This window comes from Thalia democratica, chromosome 9 (assembly GCF_965202585.1).
Source record: "Thalia democratica chromosome 9, ktThaDemo2.hap1.1, whole genome shotgun sequence".
NCBI classification, from domain to species: Eukaryota; Metazoa; Chordata; class Thaliacea; order Salpida; family Salpidae; genus Thalia; species Thalia democratica.
In genome coordinates this window covers 11,294,132-11,311,242 of record NC_139173.1, presented here as the reverse complement: position 1 = coordinate 11,311,242, position 17,111 = coordinate 11,294,132, and the positions used below count along the sequence as shown (strand labels likewise).

At 26.7% G+C, this 17,111-nt stretch overlaps 1 pseudogene; it reads right to left on the bottom strand.

Annotated features, from left to right (window-relative positions):
* Positions 1 to 10,577: 10,577 nt before the first annotated feature.
* Positions 10,578 to 12,046, bottom strand: LOC145844813 (aspartyl aminopeptidase pseudogene; annotated as a pseudogene).
* Positions 12,047 to 17,111: the final 5,065 nt, after the last annotated feature.

The window sequence follows — 17,111 nt, the reverse complement described above, 5'->3', positions numbered from 1 at the left end:
TTAATAATATTGTATATTTAATTATGATAATATATTAAGATTTTATATTGTACAATAAACTTACAAACTTAATTAACAAGTAAAGACTTAAGATTTAACTTGAAATTTAATGAAGTTAAAAATAAAATAAATACTATATGTGAGTCTTTGAGAAAAAACATATTGGAAGATTAGCTAGGAGAAGACTTTTTATATTACAAACTTTATTTACATTGGAAGTATAAATAAGGTATGAAAATGGTAATTTTTAACAAAATGGTCAAAAAAAGAGAATTTAAAATGAGCTATCAGGTAACTAGCTTTAGTAGTAATAAACTTTATCAATTAAAAATTTAAAAGAAATTGAAAGTTATTGCCTTTAACTTAAGGGCTCTACACTGAGTTTAGAATTTTAATAATTTTAATAAAAAATAAATTAAAAATTTAGTCACAAGTTAAACTGAATTTCATTTTTGTTAGTGATACTTATTACAAGTTTGGCAGTAATACTTAATTTTTTATACTTTTTGCAAATTTATAGAAAAATATTTTTTTTTAAATAAGCAAAAAAAAATTTACTTTCTTATAAGATCGAGGGGTTTGACATTTATATTTGTTTTTTAGGATTTCAAGTAAAAATGCTAAAAATTTATTTCGTACATAAGGGCACAAATGTTTGAAAATATTAGGTTGTGAATTTTAAACTACTTTAAGCTGGATTGTAATTTTGTAACTTATTCTGTAGATGATCAAAGTAACTAAAGATTTTTAATTATAAATGTTTTAATCCTAACCTTATAGAGCAAATAAAATAATCATTATACTAATACAAAGTAAAAAACTATAAAACTGTATTATCTATTCAGCTGACATTTAAAAAACACTGTTGCTTTATAATTTTGTTTTTTATACAAAATAGCATGATTTATTATAAAAGGCTTGACAGAGAGGCAACCATAGTTATTAAAAAATATTTAAAAATATTAACTATGAGATAATAATATAATTAATCTGAAAGTTTTCCAAATTATTTTTGAAATCTCAAGCAAAAAATAACATGATTCTAAATTAATACGCTTATAAAAAGTTAATTAAAATTTACTCTTAAAATTATAACTATAGACACAGTTAACTTGTCATGAAAACAAAAAAAAAGTCAAAACAGTTCAGGTGATTACTTGAAAAGCAATTATTATTGTTATTGTAACACAAAAAAAAAAAGGTTTAAATTAGTCTTGTACAAGTAAAAAAAAACTTGATTAAAAGAAGAAACAAGTTAAGTAGAAATTTCTATATAATTTTACAAAAACTTAAAAATAAAATAACTTCTTATTTAACATCTATATACATTGTACGAGTAGTTAATAAAAGAGAATCGCTTAGTGTATAAAACTGCATAAATATATAAGTAAAGAAAACAAAATAAAGGGATTTCTTTTTTTTATGATTTAACTTAAAAAAGCAAAAAAAAATCTAAGTGTGCTTTATCATCTAGGTTTAACTGTAAAGTATCATAAAATTTAATTTAGTACAAAAAATTAATCATAAAGACAACAGATTTATTTTATCATAACAAGCTTAAAGTATTCAAACTCTCTCTTTCTTATTTTTTAAATAAAATAAAACTTTTTTTTTTAACTTTTAATAATTTCAAGTCAGCAATGTCAAAATTGGGTGCACGACAATTCAAATTCGGACAATTCAACTTCCGACAATTCAAATTCTTGGAAAAGTTTCAAAAGGCCGCAACTCAAAAAATAATGGATATTTGAATAAAATAAAAAATACGTATTTAGGTCTTATTAATACCTACAAACCATTTTTTCCTTTTTGAAAATTTAAAAACATATTTTTGGATATGGAAAAACAAGTTTTAGATATAATTATTTTAAGTTATTTTAATTAACTCAAAAAATATTTAAAATTTTGCAAAAATAAAAAAATAATTTATATATAATAATGAGACTTATATACGTATTTTTTTATTTTTTACCTGTATATACTACTTTTTGAAATATGGTCTCTTATATATTTTATTAAGAGTTTGAATAGTCGGAGTTTAAATTGTCTGAATTTTAATTGTCATGTAACCGCCAAAATTTATTAAAAAATTGTAACGAAAAAAATAGAATTATGTCTATAACTATTCCTCATACTGAAACTTATCTCGGTTGAAACTCGATGTTCAACTTGTGGGAGGGATCCATCGTCAGCAGCCCGCTGATCCTCAGGTCTTCCTCCTTATCCCTGGAAGTCATCCTGAACCTCCTGACCAGGTACACCAGCACCACCTTGATCTCCTGAACCGCGAACCGCTGGCCCACACAGCGGCTCATTAAAAAAACAATCAGGATTTTAATTGGAATTTTTTAAAAGAAAACATTAAACGATTGAGCTTTAAACAAACATAAGATAATAAGTTTGTTTTTCTAGACTTTCATATTATTAATCGTAATTTTTTCGTGACTCAAAAGGTTTTCAAAGTTGCTAATTAAAAACCTAATTAAGTTCATTAATATTTTTATTGCATCCGGCAGATTTTTAAAAGTAAAAAAAAAGTTAACGGTAAGTTTGCATCATAGTGTATATACATACTAACAAGAAGTTTATAAAAATTTTAGTATCATAAAATCCTTTTTTTGTTTTGTGTCATATATAAAGTTTAAGAAATCAGTTAAAAAAAAATAACGAGATAATTCCACTAAAATTTAAACTTAAAAAATTGTAAAATAGTAACAAACAAGTTTATTTTGAAATTTATTTCAGACCAGGACTAAATGCAATTTTATAGTAAAATATGTTTGTTCCAAATTAAAAGATGGTTTTATTAATTTGTTGTATTTATTAGTTTTTTTTTTGTAAAATAAAGCAAAGCTTCCCTCCTAAAAAGACCATCACTCACAAAACTGTTCAAAATATTATTAAATTAAATATAAGGTAGACATCAGTTGTATACCAAATATATGATCTAAATGAAGTAGATCACTGATTGCTTCAGAAGTTACAATGAAGTTTTATGTAGAATAAAAAGGTTAATTTTAAACTTACGCTTTATTTGCATATTTTTAATTTTTTTGATCAAAAGAAGTTTGTTGATTGATTCATAGTAATTCATTTACACTTTTTACATGATATACAAAAACTCGCATTTTTGCTTATACACTGGTTTGTTTATTTTCTTCTTAATAAATAAGTTAATCATTGTAAACTTTTTTTTTAGCTACTACAGGATCGGAAAATATTATCGGTGAGCCTGATGTGGGAGCATTTAGTACAATTTGCTAGAATTGTAGATTTTTGTGGGCCGCTTAAGTTATGTAAAACTAATAAAACTTTCAAAAATTATTTTTGTCTAAAGTGAGAGCTGTACTAATAGGAGACAATAGATAACAAAGTACTGTTTACTAGTTAAAAAAAACACAGTTTTTCATGCACCCGGCCAGAGTTAAGCAGTGAGAGGTAATTCTGTTGGATGCGAGTATTATGATCTTAAATACTTTTTAGTTTACTTATCATAATTAGCTAAAGATTGAATTTTATCAGGTATTGAAAGTTATTAAACGTTAAGTAGGAAAGGATTACATTCAAGTTATTAAATGCTAAGTAGTAAAGGATTGCATTCAAGTTATAAAAAAATATTTAAAATATATTGTTAAGGACAACTGAAAAAGGAGTCTTGTTGTATTGTGGGGGTGTTTCCCCTTTTTTTTGAGTCAGCAAAATAATAAAGTTTATTTGTTTTATTTTTAATTTTTAGTTATTAAAGTTTGTTTTTGGTTATTAAAGTTTATTTTTTGATAAATTTTTGAGATGTTTGGCTAAGGTGAGTTAGGGATAAAGGTATAAATTTGAAAACATCAAAAAAACATTTTAAAATCTTTGCTAACTAAGCAAATACTATGAAAAACACCTTAAGATTACAATCGGACCCCTGAAAAAATGGCAGAAAATAACTTTTTAAGCTCGTTTTTGTTTTGATGCTAGGTGAAATAGTAAGTACTTGGTGTTTAAATAGTAACTAAAACTGCGGCCCACGAAGATGTTTCAAATTCGAAAATTGGCCCTAGGGTACCTCGAGCCTGCCGACCCCTGCTTTTAATTTTTATTTTAGCTGAATAGTGCATCAAAGGTCGCAAAATTTTGCTTAAAAAATATAACAATATTTTATAGAAAAGAACACTTTAATTTGTTTAAAGCTATTAGAAAACAGTAGACTTTAAGCAAAAAAGTACTATTATTTTTTAAAGTAAACATCTTATTATAGTTTAATTAAAAATAAATTTAGTTATAAATACTTTATCTTATTCTTATTTTAAGCAAGAGTAAGTTTTTGTCATAATTCTTATCAGTAAACAAAACATTTAGTTGTTAAAATCAACTTTATTTGTTTTAATCAATTTTTATACAAGGTTTCAAACATAAAATTACAGTATACTAATATTACTATCAAAAAACTAATTTATTAATGTATCTGTTGATTACATACAGTATGCCTAGATAAAATTAGTTTAATGACTACAAAAGATACATATTATGAGACACTCGATGACCGAAAGGTCTTTTTGCGTATCCAGGTCCTTGAATCATAAAGTTTTGAGAAATTTTTCTTTTTTATCAAAAAATCTTTATTATTTTTTACTACGTTGCAGCGGCGTCGCGTGGTCTTTTTGTTAGGGGATGCCGCAGATTGACATTGTCAAATTAAAAAATCTCCTAGTTTGAAACATTTATGTTAAAGTCATTAAGGTAATATGAAGAAATAGCAACTTTTTTATAAAAAAAGTTGAATAAATTTGTTTAATTAATTAATATGTATAACATAAAAAAATAAACACTAAAAAAAACCTATCTTATACTTTTGTATATTATCACCCTTTCCTAACAATTATGGCTACTTTTATTTTTATTTATGTACATGTAAGTTTCTGTATTTGCACATTAATAAATTTACTAACTTATTTTTATGACTTGTCTAACTAGCAATAAAAACAAAAAAAAAAACGTGCAAGTAACTTCAAAAAAACGAGGTTGCTCCTGCTCGAGATTTCCCTGCTCGAGTTGCTCCTGCTCAAGTTTTTCCTGCTCGAGTTTTCCCTGTCCGAGTTGCCTCTGCTTGAGTTCAAGTTGTCTAATTGTTCTCGCGTTGTAGTAAAATTTAAACAGCAATCATGATTTAATTCACATGGTGCTGAAAGTTCATGCAGCTCTAGAATTCAACTTTTCAACATTTTTTGTATCGAAAACTTGTAAACATTTAAGATGCAGCTGACACAGATTGAGCTTGCAGCTCCAATTTGACGAACATTTTAAACTTCCAATATAAAAATTTGAAAAAAAAAAATTAGCAGGGAATTACCGACGTTCATACACACATTTGGCTGCATTTTTTGTACAACTTCATGATAACATAACTTTTTTATTTTTTAAGCTAATATAAAAAGTTTTATACCATTTTAAAGCTCAATTCCTTAACTTTAAAATTCCTTAGCTTTGACGTAGTTTAGGGTTGTACAGCAGAAACAGGGACTCATTTAAAGCAGCATGTTTAAAGGCTTAAACTCTAAAATAAAAATAATAATTAGCATAACTTTCATTTTTAGGTGGAGCTACAGCTACCTTCAACCCACGCGACGCCCTGCTACGTTGTATACAACTATAAGTTATTTATTTTCATTTATAGAGGAATTTTCAACTATTAAAACTAAAGCTTTAAGAATGAATATTTGTAAAAAAATTGATTTTTATAATTTTACGCCTCTAGTGGCATAAATTACAACTAAAAATTAGCAAAACTATCAGAATTCAGTTTTTAATTAAACTGCCTTGTTATTATGATAAGTAAAAATTTATTACAAACATCACATTTTAATTCTTTGTCGCTGCTTATTAGCAGTTTATCATCTATATTTTAAAAGTTCTAAGTTTGATACTACTTTAAACATTGTTATTACTACATCAAGTTTAATTTTTTCAATTATTTTGATGTACAGGTAAATTATAATTCTTAGTAAAAATAGTTTAGGTAACCATTGCTTGAAAAGTATTTATAGATAATTATACATAAGTTATAAAACTGTATGAAATAAAATGCTCAATATATTAGAGCTTAATTACTAAATAATTTTTATTCAACGATTGTCAATTAAGCTAACACTGTTTCTCCTAAAAGGATCTTCAGAGCTTTTTAAGTAACAATAAAATAACATGAAGCACACAGATAAATTTAGTAAGATCAGGTAATGAAAAAGTAATTAATTAGTAATTGTAACTACGTGCTTAAGTAAGCATAACGGAAATCAATTAATTAATTGTAAAATGAAACTAAGCTAAACACTCGTCAAAAAAATATTGACTATTATAAATAAATTAATACAGAGATAAAGAACTTATGAGATATAGCGGACAGAGATAATCAAGTTAAGAAAATATCTAACTTCGACATACCCCCATTTTAGATCTGGTTATTTTTATGGTTAATTTTTAATTTATTTATTGTTGTAATTTTCGTTTATTATACCATCCTAAGTTTTGTTTATTCATCTATTTTTTACTGTCAATTTATTTATAAGTGTATTTATTTTTTGACGAGTGTTTTTGCTTAGTTTCATTTTACAATTATTAACTATCTTCCGTTATATTTACTAAAGCACGTAATTACAATTACTAACTAATCACTATTTAATTACTTTCTCTTTACCTGATCTTACTATATATATTTGTGTGCTTCGTGTGATTTTATTGTTACTTTAAAAGCTCTGAAGTTCCTTTTAGTAAAAAAAGTGTTAGCTTAGGTGACAATTGTTTAATAAAAAATATTTTAATGATGAATAGTTATATAGATGTTCAAAACTACAAGCAAATTGTTTGTTAATACAGATTCTAGTAAAGTAAGTTCGCTGAAATATACAATAAAAATAACTTACCTTGTACTTTCTTTATTGAATTGACATAATTTTTTCTGTATTAAACAAGTTAACACAGTTCACGGAGATCTGTAAAAAACATTAAGTATTGGAAAGAAAGAATGGAAAATGAAGTAGATGAATACTTGTAATTACTTAAATATGAGTCATTGTTTTTGCAGAACAATGAAAAATAGTAGATACAATACATTTTATTTACTCTGACTGTTACAAACTGTTAAAATAAATTAATAACATTTTAAAATAGAACATTATTTAAAAGAAAAGAACACTTTAATTTGTTTGAAACTATTAGAAAACAGTAGAATTTAAACAAAAAAGAAAATTTCTTAGCTTTAGATACTTTTTAAAGTAAAAAGTTATCAAAATTTAATTAAAGATAAATCTAGCTATATATATTTTATCTAATTCTTAAATTAAGCTAAGTTAGTTTTTGTCATTATTTTTTTTAGTAAAAAATCATTTAGTTGTTTATATCAACTTTTTTAGAAGGTTTTACACAGAAAATTACAGTATTTTAATGTTATTATCACAAAACTAGTTTATTAATGTATATGTTGACAATATACAGTATGCCTAGATAAAAAATCAGTTTAATGAATAAAAAAGATATATGTTATTCTTTACTACTATATATATAATTATAAATTATAAGTTTTCATTTATCGAAGAAATAAAAATAACTAAAAGTAAAATTCTAAGAATTAAGAGTTTAAAAAAAATGATTTTATGCCTCTAGTGGCATAAATTACAACTAAAAGTTAGCAAAAATATCAGTATTATGTTTTTAAATAAACTGCCTAGCTACTATGATAAGTAAAAATTTATTACAAACATCACATTTTGATTCTTTGCCGCTTCTTATTAGCAGTTTATCATCTATATTTCAAAATTACTTTAAACTACTTTAAACATTGTTATTACTAAAACAAGTTTAATATCTTCAGTTATTTGAATATACGAGTAAATTATAATTCTTAGTACAAAAACAGTTAAGGTCACCATTGTTGTCTTAAAAAAAAGATAGATAAATTATTATGTAAGTATTCAAAATTACAAGCTAATGCTTTGTTAATACAGATCTTAGTGAAGCAAGTTCGCTTTAATATACAATAAAAACAACTTACATAATACTTTTTTTTATTGAATTGACATATGTTTGCATGTTTAAACAAGTTAACACAGTCTACGGAGATCTGTAAAAAATATAAAGTATTGCAAGGAAAGACTGGAGGTAAAGTAGATGAATATTTGTAATGACTTAAATATAAGCCATAGTACGATGACTACAAAAGTTGTCCACCACTAACCTAAAGGTTTTATTAGCTTCAAAACAATTCATATTTAAACATAATTTATTACAGATTAAACAAGGCTTTTTAATAATCAAGTATTATAATACACTATACTGGGCTTATAATAAAATAACTGTAAGTTATTTTTTTCAAGCCCTGTAGATTACTTTGAACACAGCCCAAAAGTGCATTCATAAGAAGTACCAGACTAAATTACATTTCAAACACAACTTTTTTGGCTAAAAAGTGCGTACTCAAGTGAAAAATTACTTTATAAAATCATGAGTGGGGTAATTTTTTTATCAAATTTCTGAAAAGGGGGCTATTTAGTAAATGAGTTTGGGAAATCCTGTACTAAATGATCACGTTAAAATCAAAAAAATTATTGAAATATAGATTAAAATAGTTTTTAAGTTGTGAAATGTTTGAATAGCATTTAGTCACAACACTGTCACAAAATGCAATTATAGTTCTAAATAAGAATATACAACTTTTGGTTTAAAATCAGTCGAAAGTACACATAGCTTTTAGAATAGTTCTGAGTGCATATTAAACATTAATGATTTATGTTTAAAATAAATGATAAGTAACAAGGCAACTTTGCGTTGAATACAACCTGCAATAAAAAAAACTCATCATGTATTTTTCTATTTGTAGAAGGTAAAAAATCTGCGAGATTCTTTACTGCTAAGACTACCTTTGTACAGGGTTATACATTAATAAAAACATGTTGGTGTTTTATATGCTTTTTTGAAAACAGCAATTTTTTTCTAAAAAAAAAAATTGAAACAAAAAACAATTTTTTTTAATAATCTGATTTTAGAAGATCTTCATAGTTTATTTTACAAATGTTATTTTGAGTTTCAAAGCTTACAGACGAAGAGTAAGTATTTGATTCGCTTTGACCACACTTTTTCACATATATTCACTTGTCCTTAAAAAACTATATTATAATTAGTAGAATAAAAACTATGCAAAAAAATTACAATAATAAAAGATAGCTGTTCAATTTTAAACTATTTATATTTGATGGATAATTAGCAGAGTCGGATCATTTTAACCTCCAATATGTTTTGAAAATTTATAATTTTGTGTTCGTATCATTTTTTTATTTTTATAATACACTTTTATGTTTACAATTCTAAATGTAACATAAATAAAACTAGTTGTAGTTTAAGACTATTAGTTTTTTCAGTTGTTGTTGTTTTGAATTATAAAAGTATTATTTGTAATACTAGACATTATCTCAATTTAGTGAGTTCCAATAAAGTTGAATGTATCTGTCTCAAATAACGTTTAAAAGTATATCATCTTCTTAAACAGGGTTTTTTAAACTCATATTCATAAACGACCTTTGATAGAACATTGAAAAATAATCGAGGCCATTTATTTTGTATCAACCCCTTACTAGTTGAATACCTTTTTTTTTTCGCCGCCTTACTTATTAACATCCCTTGAAATCCAAATTCGGTTTAAAAAAGGCCATATTGCCCACTTTTGCAAACCCTGATCTAAACTGTATATACTTTATATGTCATTAAATTCTTTTTATCTTACTTAAAGTTAAAACATATCACCTAACTTGTAGCACTTGAAATGACTAAACTGTGTCATTATACTATATAATGATTTATTTCAAACTGTGCTAGTTATTTAATGACAATATTTATATAACAAGTTTTACGCATTCGACCTTATCAACACGCCCTTAGATAATTTAAAAGTTACGCTAGAGCCCACAGCATGCTATAAGTAGCTGGCAATTTTTTCTATAAAAATTTGCTTGCTGGCTGCAGTTTGATAAATTTATTGTAGTGATCAATAAAAAGGTAATAATTTAAACCACAAACTTGATCAAATGAGTAAAAATAACGCACTATCAATTACTCATTATCAATCTTAGAGCCTAACTGTAGGTTTCTATTACTAAAAATTACTTTTTTCAACTGAAAAGTATCTCGCGGGCCACAGTTTGCCGTTCCCTGTGTTACGTTATACTAAACAAGCGCAAAAATTAAATTGGAAATTATTAATAAATAATTACAACTTTAGTTTTCAATCATTTTTTGTTCAGTTTATCAATGTATCAAACAGATGTGCTATCGTAAATTTTATTCTTAAATAATTAAAAAAAAAAGATTCAACGAAAAGACACAAAACTATTCGACAATAACTGTATTATACTGTTTCAAAAATTCTACTTATTTTTCCATTTTAACTCGTACTGTTCCATTAGTATAATGTGCTAAACTAACTCTAACAAATTGCTCCTTAACCAGCGTACAATAGATTGAAAAAAAAAGCAAGTTTCTGTTCTTAAAGTTTTATTCCTAAAGTGTCGAAAAATATATACAACGGCTAAACATAAAAAACCACAAAGTTATTCGACAAAAGTTTTGCTGTTCACGCTTGAGTAGTTGCTGAAGTAGGACTCGTACAAGTCTTCGCACTGTTTGACTGCCACTGTTCCGCAAACTTCCCTGATAGAGTGCATGCTCCACTGGGCCGCTCCAATGTCGCAAGTCTGCACTCCCAGCTTGGCAGCCAGGAGAGGACCGATGGTCGTCCCGCAAGGCGAGTCGTTGCGAACCTGGACGTCCTGCACTCGCACACCGGCAAGCAACGCGCACTGGCGAACAATCGCGGCAGTTACTGCTGTGGTTGCGTACCTGTTGTGATTAAGATTATCTTTATCGATAGTTGGTTTTTTTTAAATTAATTAATCACACTAAATTTAATTGTTAATGCATGCGTATATAATAGTAAGTTTTTAAAAAGTAATTACCTGGCGTTGTTGTTTGTTTTTATAACAGGACCATCCCACAAAGTAGGCTTCATGTTGGACTCGTGTTTCGAAGGGTAGTTGGGGTGCACTCCATGAGCCATGTCCGCGCTCAGCACCATTGAATTGACGGTCGCCTCCTGGAAAGCCATCGGGTTTTCCGAGCTGTGCGCGATCCTCTGAAGAAGATACTCGACGTGAGATGAGCAAGCTCCTTGAGCCGATTCCGATCCAACTTCTTCGTTATCGAAAGACATGTACATGCGGACGTTTGGTTCGTCTTCGAGAGTCTTGCAAGACTTGATGAGAGCCACGAGACCAGTGTAAGTGCTCATGAGGTTGTCGAGACGCGGGGCAAAGACGTATTCGCCGTTTGCACCGCCCAGCTCGCCAGGAGTGTAATCAGCAAGAAACAAGTCGAGATCCACAAGACTTTCAGGATCGATTTGCGCCTCTTCACAAAGCACCTTCACCAGCATAGGATGGTGCTTGTGGACGCATGTCGAGGCCGAATTGGCTTGGCATGGCGCGTTGAGCTCGTTGCTGACCGCTTGACCGAGAACGGGAACGAGATCGGTCTCTTTGTTGATGGGAAAATCTTCGTTCATTTTGCGCGCGAGGTGAATGGCAATGAAGGGAACTCTCATCAGCGGCTTATCGACGTGAACCAGTTTGCTGACAATGTTGCCGCCTTCTTTGACGATTAGGCGACCGGCGACGCGCAGGTCCCTGTCAAACCACGACAGCCAGTTGCCGCCGCCGTAACACTCGGTACCGACCTGCGCGTTGCCTTCGCTCACTTTCCTGCTGACCACCTTGACTCGCAGGCACGGGCTGTCGGTGTGGGCGCCGAACATGGTGAACCCGTTTCCCGGCTTGTACCGCCCGCCGACGGTCCACGCCATTATGTGCGATTGGTTGCGGGTCATGAAGTACTTGCCCATCGGTCGCGTTTCAACCGTTTCTGTTTCTTTCAGGTGAACGAAACCTGCTTGGAGGAGCATCTCCTTGCAGTTTTCCACGACATGGTAAGGAGACGGGGAGGCATCGATGAATTTCAGGAACTGCTTAGCCGAATTAACGCATTCCTTTGTTAATTGTGAACTCATGGTTGTTTTTATACTATTTATAAACTGTTGAGTTATTTGTGTTAGCTTTTGCATCACTTTTGGTTTTATTTTGTACATTGATTTACAACTTGTTAATTATCGATGCTTTAAACTTAAATTACACTTATGTTTATATTTATTTTTGCCAGATCTAAAATATATTAGTCGTATGTAAAAATACATTGTTATATCAGTTTATTGGCCATCAGTGTTATGATAAACTGATAATTAGCCGTAATTAACAGTATTTAACTAAATTAGTTGATTAGTTTTTAATTTTTTTTAACAGTAAATTAAAAGTTTTTAAGTTTTAAGAAGAAATATTTTGCTTAAAGAACTCATTGACTAATTAGAGTATTTTAGTAATTAAGAAACTTTTTAGTAAAAAAACTTTAAAAACTTATAAAGTTAAGGAAAGTTTATATAGGACTATAAGGTAAAAACATGTATATCTTTAGCTTTTAAAGCAGGGTAGCAACAGATGTTGTAGCATTTTTTAGGCTCTTTTAAATGAGGGGGAACATTCTTTACTTGTTTTGTAAAAAAATTTTTTTACGTGAATTATACTCGCTGAAGAAAAAACCTGAGTGAAATACAAACTATTCTAAGTTACATCAAACTAGCCGGAGACAACTTGAGTTTGTGATTAGACCGAAAATAAATTGTAAGAGCCAACAACTGTAAAAAATGCTGTTATTTAACTTCGAATAATTCAAAAAGTCAAACTATAAAAACATGAGTTGTTATGTAAAACAAATTATAAAACTTTTAATTAGAAAAAAAAACTTAAATGCAACATCATTAAAATCAAGTTTTGGCAAACTCTTCTAAACTTTGCTCAATACTGCTGACAAGCCAGAGTTTTACAAAAGTTTTTCAAAATTTTTAAAGTTATCTAACACACACATGAAAAATTATATTCCTTACATAAGTTGCTTTTTTATTGTTAAAACTAACGTTGTTAAAAATTAATAAGTAATTGTATTAAGGAAAACTTTGATGTTAATGAATCTTTTATATCCTTACTTCTGACTCTAGTTTTTTTATTTTGAAAAAGGAGGATATAAAAAACTATTTAAATAGCGAATTAAAACTTTATGATAATTTTATTAACAAAAAGTATAAAACTAAAAATATGAGTTCACTTGTTATCGTATATCATCAAAGGTTTAACTTTATAAAGCAAAATAAGTCTTATTAAAAAAACCAAAATAGTAATTGTCACAAAATAAATCAAATACCGTTAGTTAAGTTTGGAAGCTGACAAATAAAGTAGTTATGAGAAAATTAAATAACTTAATGTTTACTATAAAAAGTCATTAAGATTAGCAAAATATAAAAAAAAGTTAATATAGCCAGAATTTTGCCTAAAATTTTATAACACGATTTAAAAAGCACCTGAAATAAAAATTTGGTCTGTACTGTAAAGCTTTTTTAAACACATTCATTAATAAACTATTTTTTACAATCAAATAATTAAACAAATCAATCTTATTAATACATAGTTTATTATTGAATATCTTAGGACAAAATCTATTTAAAAAAAAATCATTAACCAAATATTTTAGGAGGATTAAATTATATTATCCTACATAGCTTTCTTTTAATTTTTTTATTTTTGATGGTTGAAAGCAAAGGTTAGTTTTAATTAATACTCAATAGTTATTGTAATCTATAGTATTTCAATTATACCTTTTATTTTAGCTTCTAAATAACTATGGACTTGGTTTTAAGTTCTTCTGTCAAAAATGTTGTTGAAAAAGTTGTTGTCAAATTAATACAACTTTTTACAGTTATCCATGATTAATTGAATGCTAACGAGCAAGGTTTAAAAAAATTTTACTAGCAATTTCAAAACGTATTAAGTAGTTCAAATGGTTGAAAATATTAACAACGAAGCAAGTATCAGTCTTTTTTTTATCTTTTTACTTCAATTTATGAATACAGTTTTTTACTAAAATTTCTGTGTCTTTTATATAATAATTACGGTAAAAATAAAATATAAAATAGGCTCACATAAATCACTACTACATAATTAAATTATATCTAAAATATATAGTACATAACTTAAAGATTTTGTAATGTTACTTTATGAGCTGACAAAATCAAATGGAAGTTTTGAAAAAAATCAAGCTTTTTAATTGCTTGATAAACTCACATTATTACATCAGCCTAGCCTTTGGGTTGTAAAAAAAAGTTATTTTAAGAACTTAAAAGAATGTATAAATAGTTTACATTTGAAGTTAAAGAGCTTTTGAAGAAAAGAAAGCCGTTATAAGACATATAAAAAACATTACAGAACGTTAATACTATTATATGTTTAGTAGCGCTTAAAGATTTTAATTTACTGACATTTTTGTTTAATTTTATGAATTAATTAAATAATAGAATCAATAAAAAAAATATTTAGCTTTGATTCTATGAATTTCTCATTGTTTAGTAAGATTTTACGCATACCAATTTCCTAATACAAGAAAGTATACATATTTCAGAAACAAACTACTGCAGAAGATTACAAAAATATTTTTTTCTAATAAATTTAGTTATTTTTGAATTGTATGTAAAAGTTTTCCTATAATTTTTACTTTAATCATCCATACTTTTAAATTTTTCTTATAAAAAAAACATTTCCTTCTAATCGGTAGATAGCAAGAAATAATACTTAGAGAAAAAATAAGATATCTTTTTAGTTATGAAAAAATACAATTTATAAATATAAACATTCGATAATTGATTTTTTAGATTTATTTTAAGAAAGTTACTTGAGTATGCAGAACTTTTCATTAAAACTAGATAAAAAAAATTTTTTTTAGTTCTTATTAGATATTTTGATTGGAAGGTGCAAAAACAATTAAAGTAGCCAAACAAAAAAGCTTCATAAGTTATATTAACGGTATATTTACTTCAGTTAGATTTTTTTAGTTTTATAAAGTCTAAAGTTACGACAGATTACTACAATAAATTGTAAGAAAACATTTTTTTCAAGTATTAATTTAACGTAGATAAGTAAATTATTAAATAAACTTGAGTCAAAACATTTTACAAGCTTTAAAACTGACCAAGTTTGGTACACCAAGCGAAAATTTTTTGTTTACTACGTACTTTTAAACTAGAAGAAACTAATGCAGAAGAATCAAATTAACAACTATTACAATAAACCTTTTTTTTTGCGTATGAGTTAATTGTTTTGCTTCTTTTGTGCTTATTTCAAAGGATGTTCTTACATATATTATGAAAAATCAAAAAATATATTGGTATAAAATAAAGTACTTTTTGATTTCAAAATGACCGAAAATAATAAGATTTTAATGATAAAACATAAAAAATAGTAAACAGACTGAGAAACTACTCAAAAATAAAAACAACAGTAAAATGTTATGCACTAACTATTTTAATGATTTAATTATAATAAAACTTAGTTACCTTTAAAATATCCTAAAACTGAAAAGCTAAACAATCATATTTATAGTTAACTCTACTACATTTCGTAAATCTTGCTTCTATTTTACAGTTTAAAATAGTGTTAGAATAAAGTGGTGTGTAGCTCGGTCACCGAAAGGTTTTTCTACACTTTAAGTTCTTTGACCATATTTTCGAGCGTCGCTTTCTCTATCGTGTTTGAAATTACTTTAAGTTTTTTCTTTTAGATTGAACATTTCTTCATTAGTACAATGAAAGACCTAAGCCATGCAAAAAAAAAATCAGTGCTGTGTATTACTTAATAAAACTAACAAAAAACTAACGTTTTTCTAAGTTTACTTATTTTAAAGTTGAACTGTTTAGAACTTAAAATAATCAAAAAGTATACAATACTGTATAAAAGCCACTTAAACAAAATTATTATATACTTACTTTTTATTTTATTTACGGAGCAGTACAAAACTACAAAATCAATTATAAAAATGTTAAAACGCTTAAACGGTTTGATAAACTACTTAAACAAATAAAAAACTTATAACTTAAACGCCTAAAAATTTCAACAACTTAATTAAAGTCTTCATTACTGCTAATTTAAAAACACCTCTTTTAAACATTAAGCTTGTCTTGCATACTTATGCTAAACTCTATTTGAAAAACTTTTCTACAAAACCTTTTTTAATAGCGAGCTTTTAAGTGCAGGTTGTTGCTAAACATCTTAAGTCTAAATATAAATGAGTTAATTTATATGATAGTAAACTTATATATGCCTATACTAAATAAAGTTTATATTTACTTGTATTTAAAATATTTTAAAAACCACAGGTGCACAATAAAAAAGTTTACTTACAGATCATGTGAAAAAATTTGATTGTAAAACTTATTTTTGGTATAAATAATTTTTTAATGTGTTAGAGAAGCATTGCCTCACAAATTTGTATGGTTGTGACTATATAAAACTTTAAACGATGCTTAACTAAAAAAACATTGAAGTGAAGAGCAAAATAAATTTACAAACTTTATATAAAGTTTAATTTAGTTAAACTTATTTTTATTAAAAAATTTTTAGTTAAAATTAAATTTTCATAAAATGTTTTTTGGTTGTTAAAAAAAATTAGTTCTGTTGGTTTTATATAAATCTTTAGAACTATTGATACTTTGCTCATGTGCTGTAAAAAATTCTAATATATTTTCGACTAGAAAGGACGTATTTACCTACCTTTTTTTTTTAAATATTTGGCATAAAGACAATTATTAGTAGCTAAAACAAAAAATTTTACTTTCAAAGAAAAATTAGAAAACGTATAGTATTTCTATTTTTAACATTGTTTTTTGCTCATTGACAATTTGTTTATGAACATAATTGACCTTAAAGATTATAAACTAGACAAACTATGGTTACTAATAATATTATACAAAGGTAAAAAATGTTTCTTTAAAATTTTTTGTTTTAAAAATACAGTTTTAACTAAAATTAAACTTAGCGATAAAAATTTGTAACAATTTTCAAATATTTTTCATACCTTATTTTATCGACAACTTTTTGTGCAATAATAAAAACAAACTATTCTATAAGCTACTAAAAAAAAAGCAAATATTATTACAA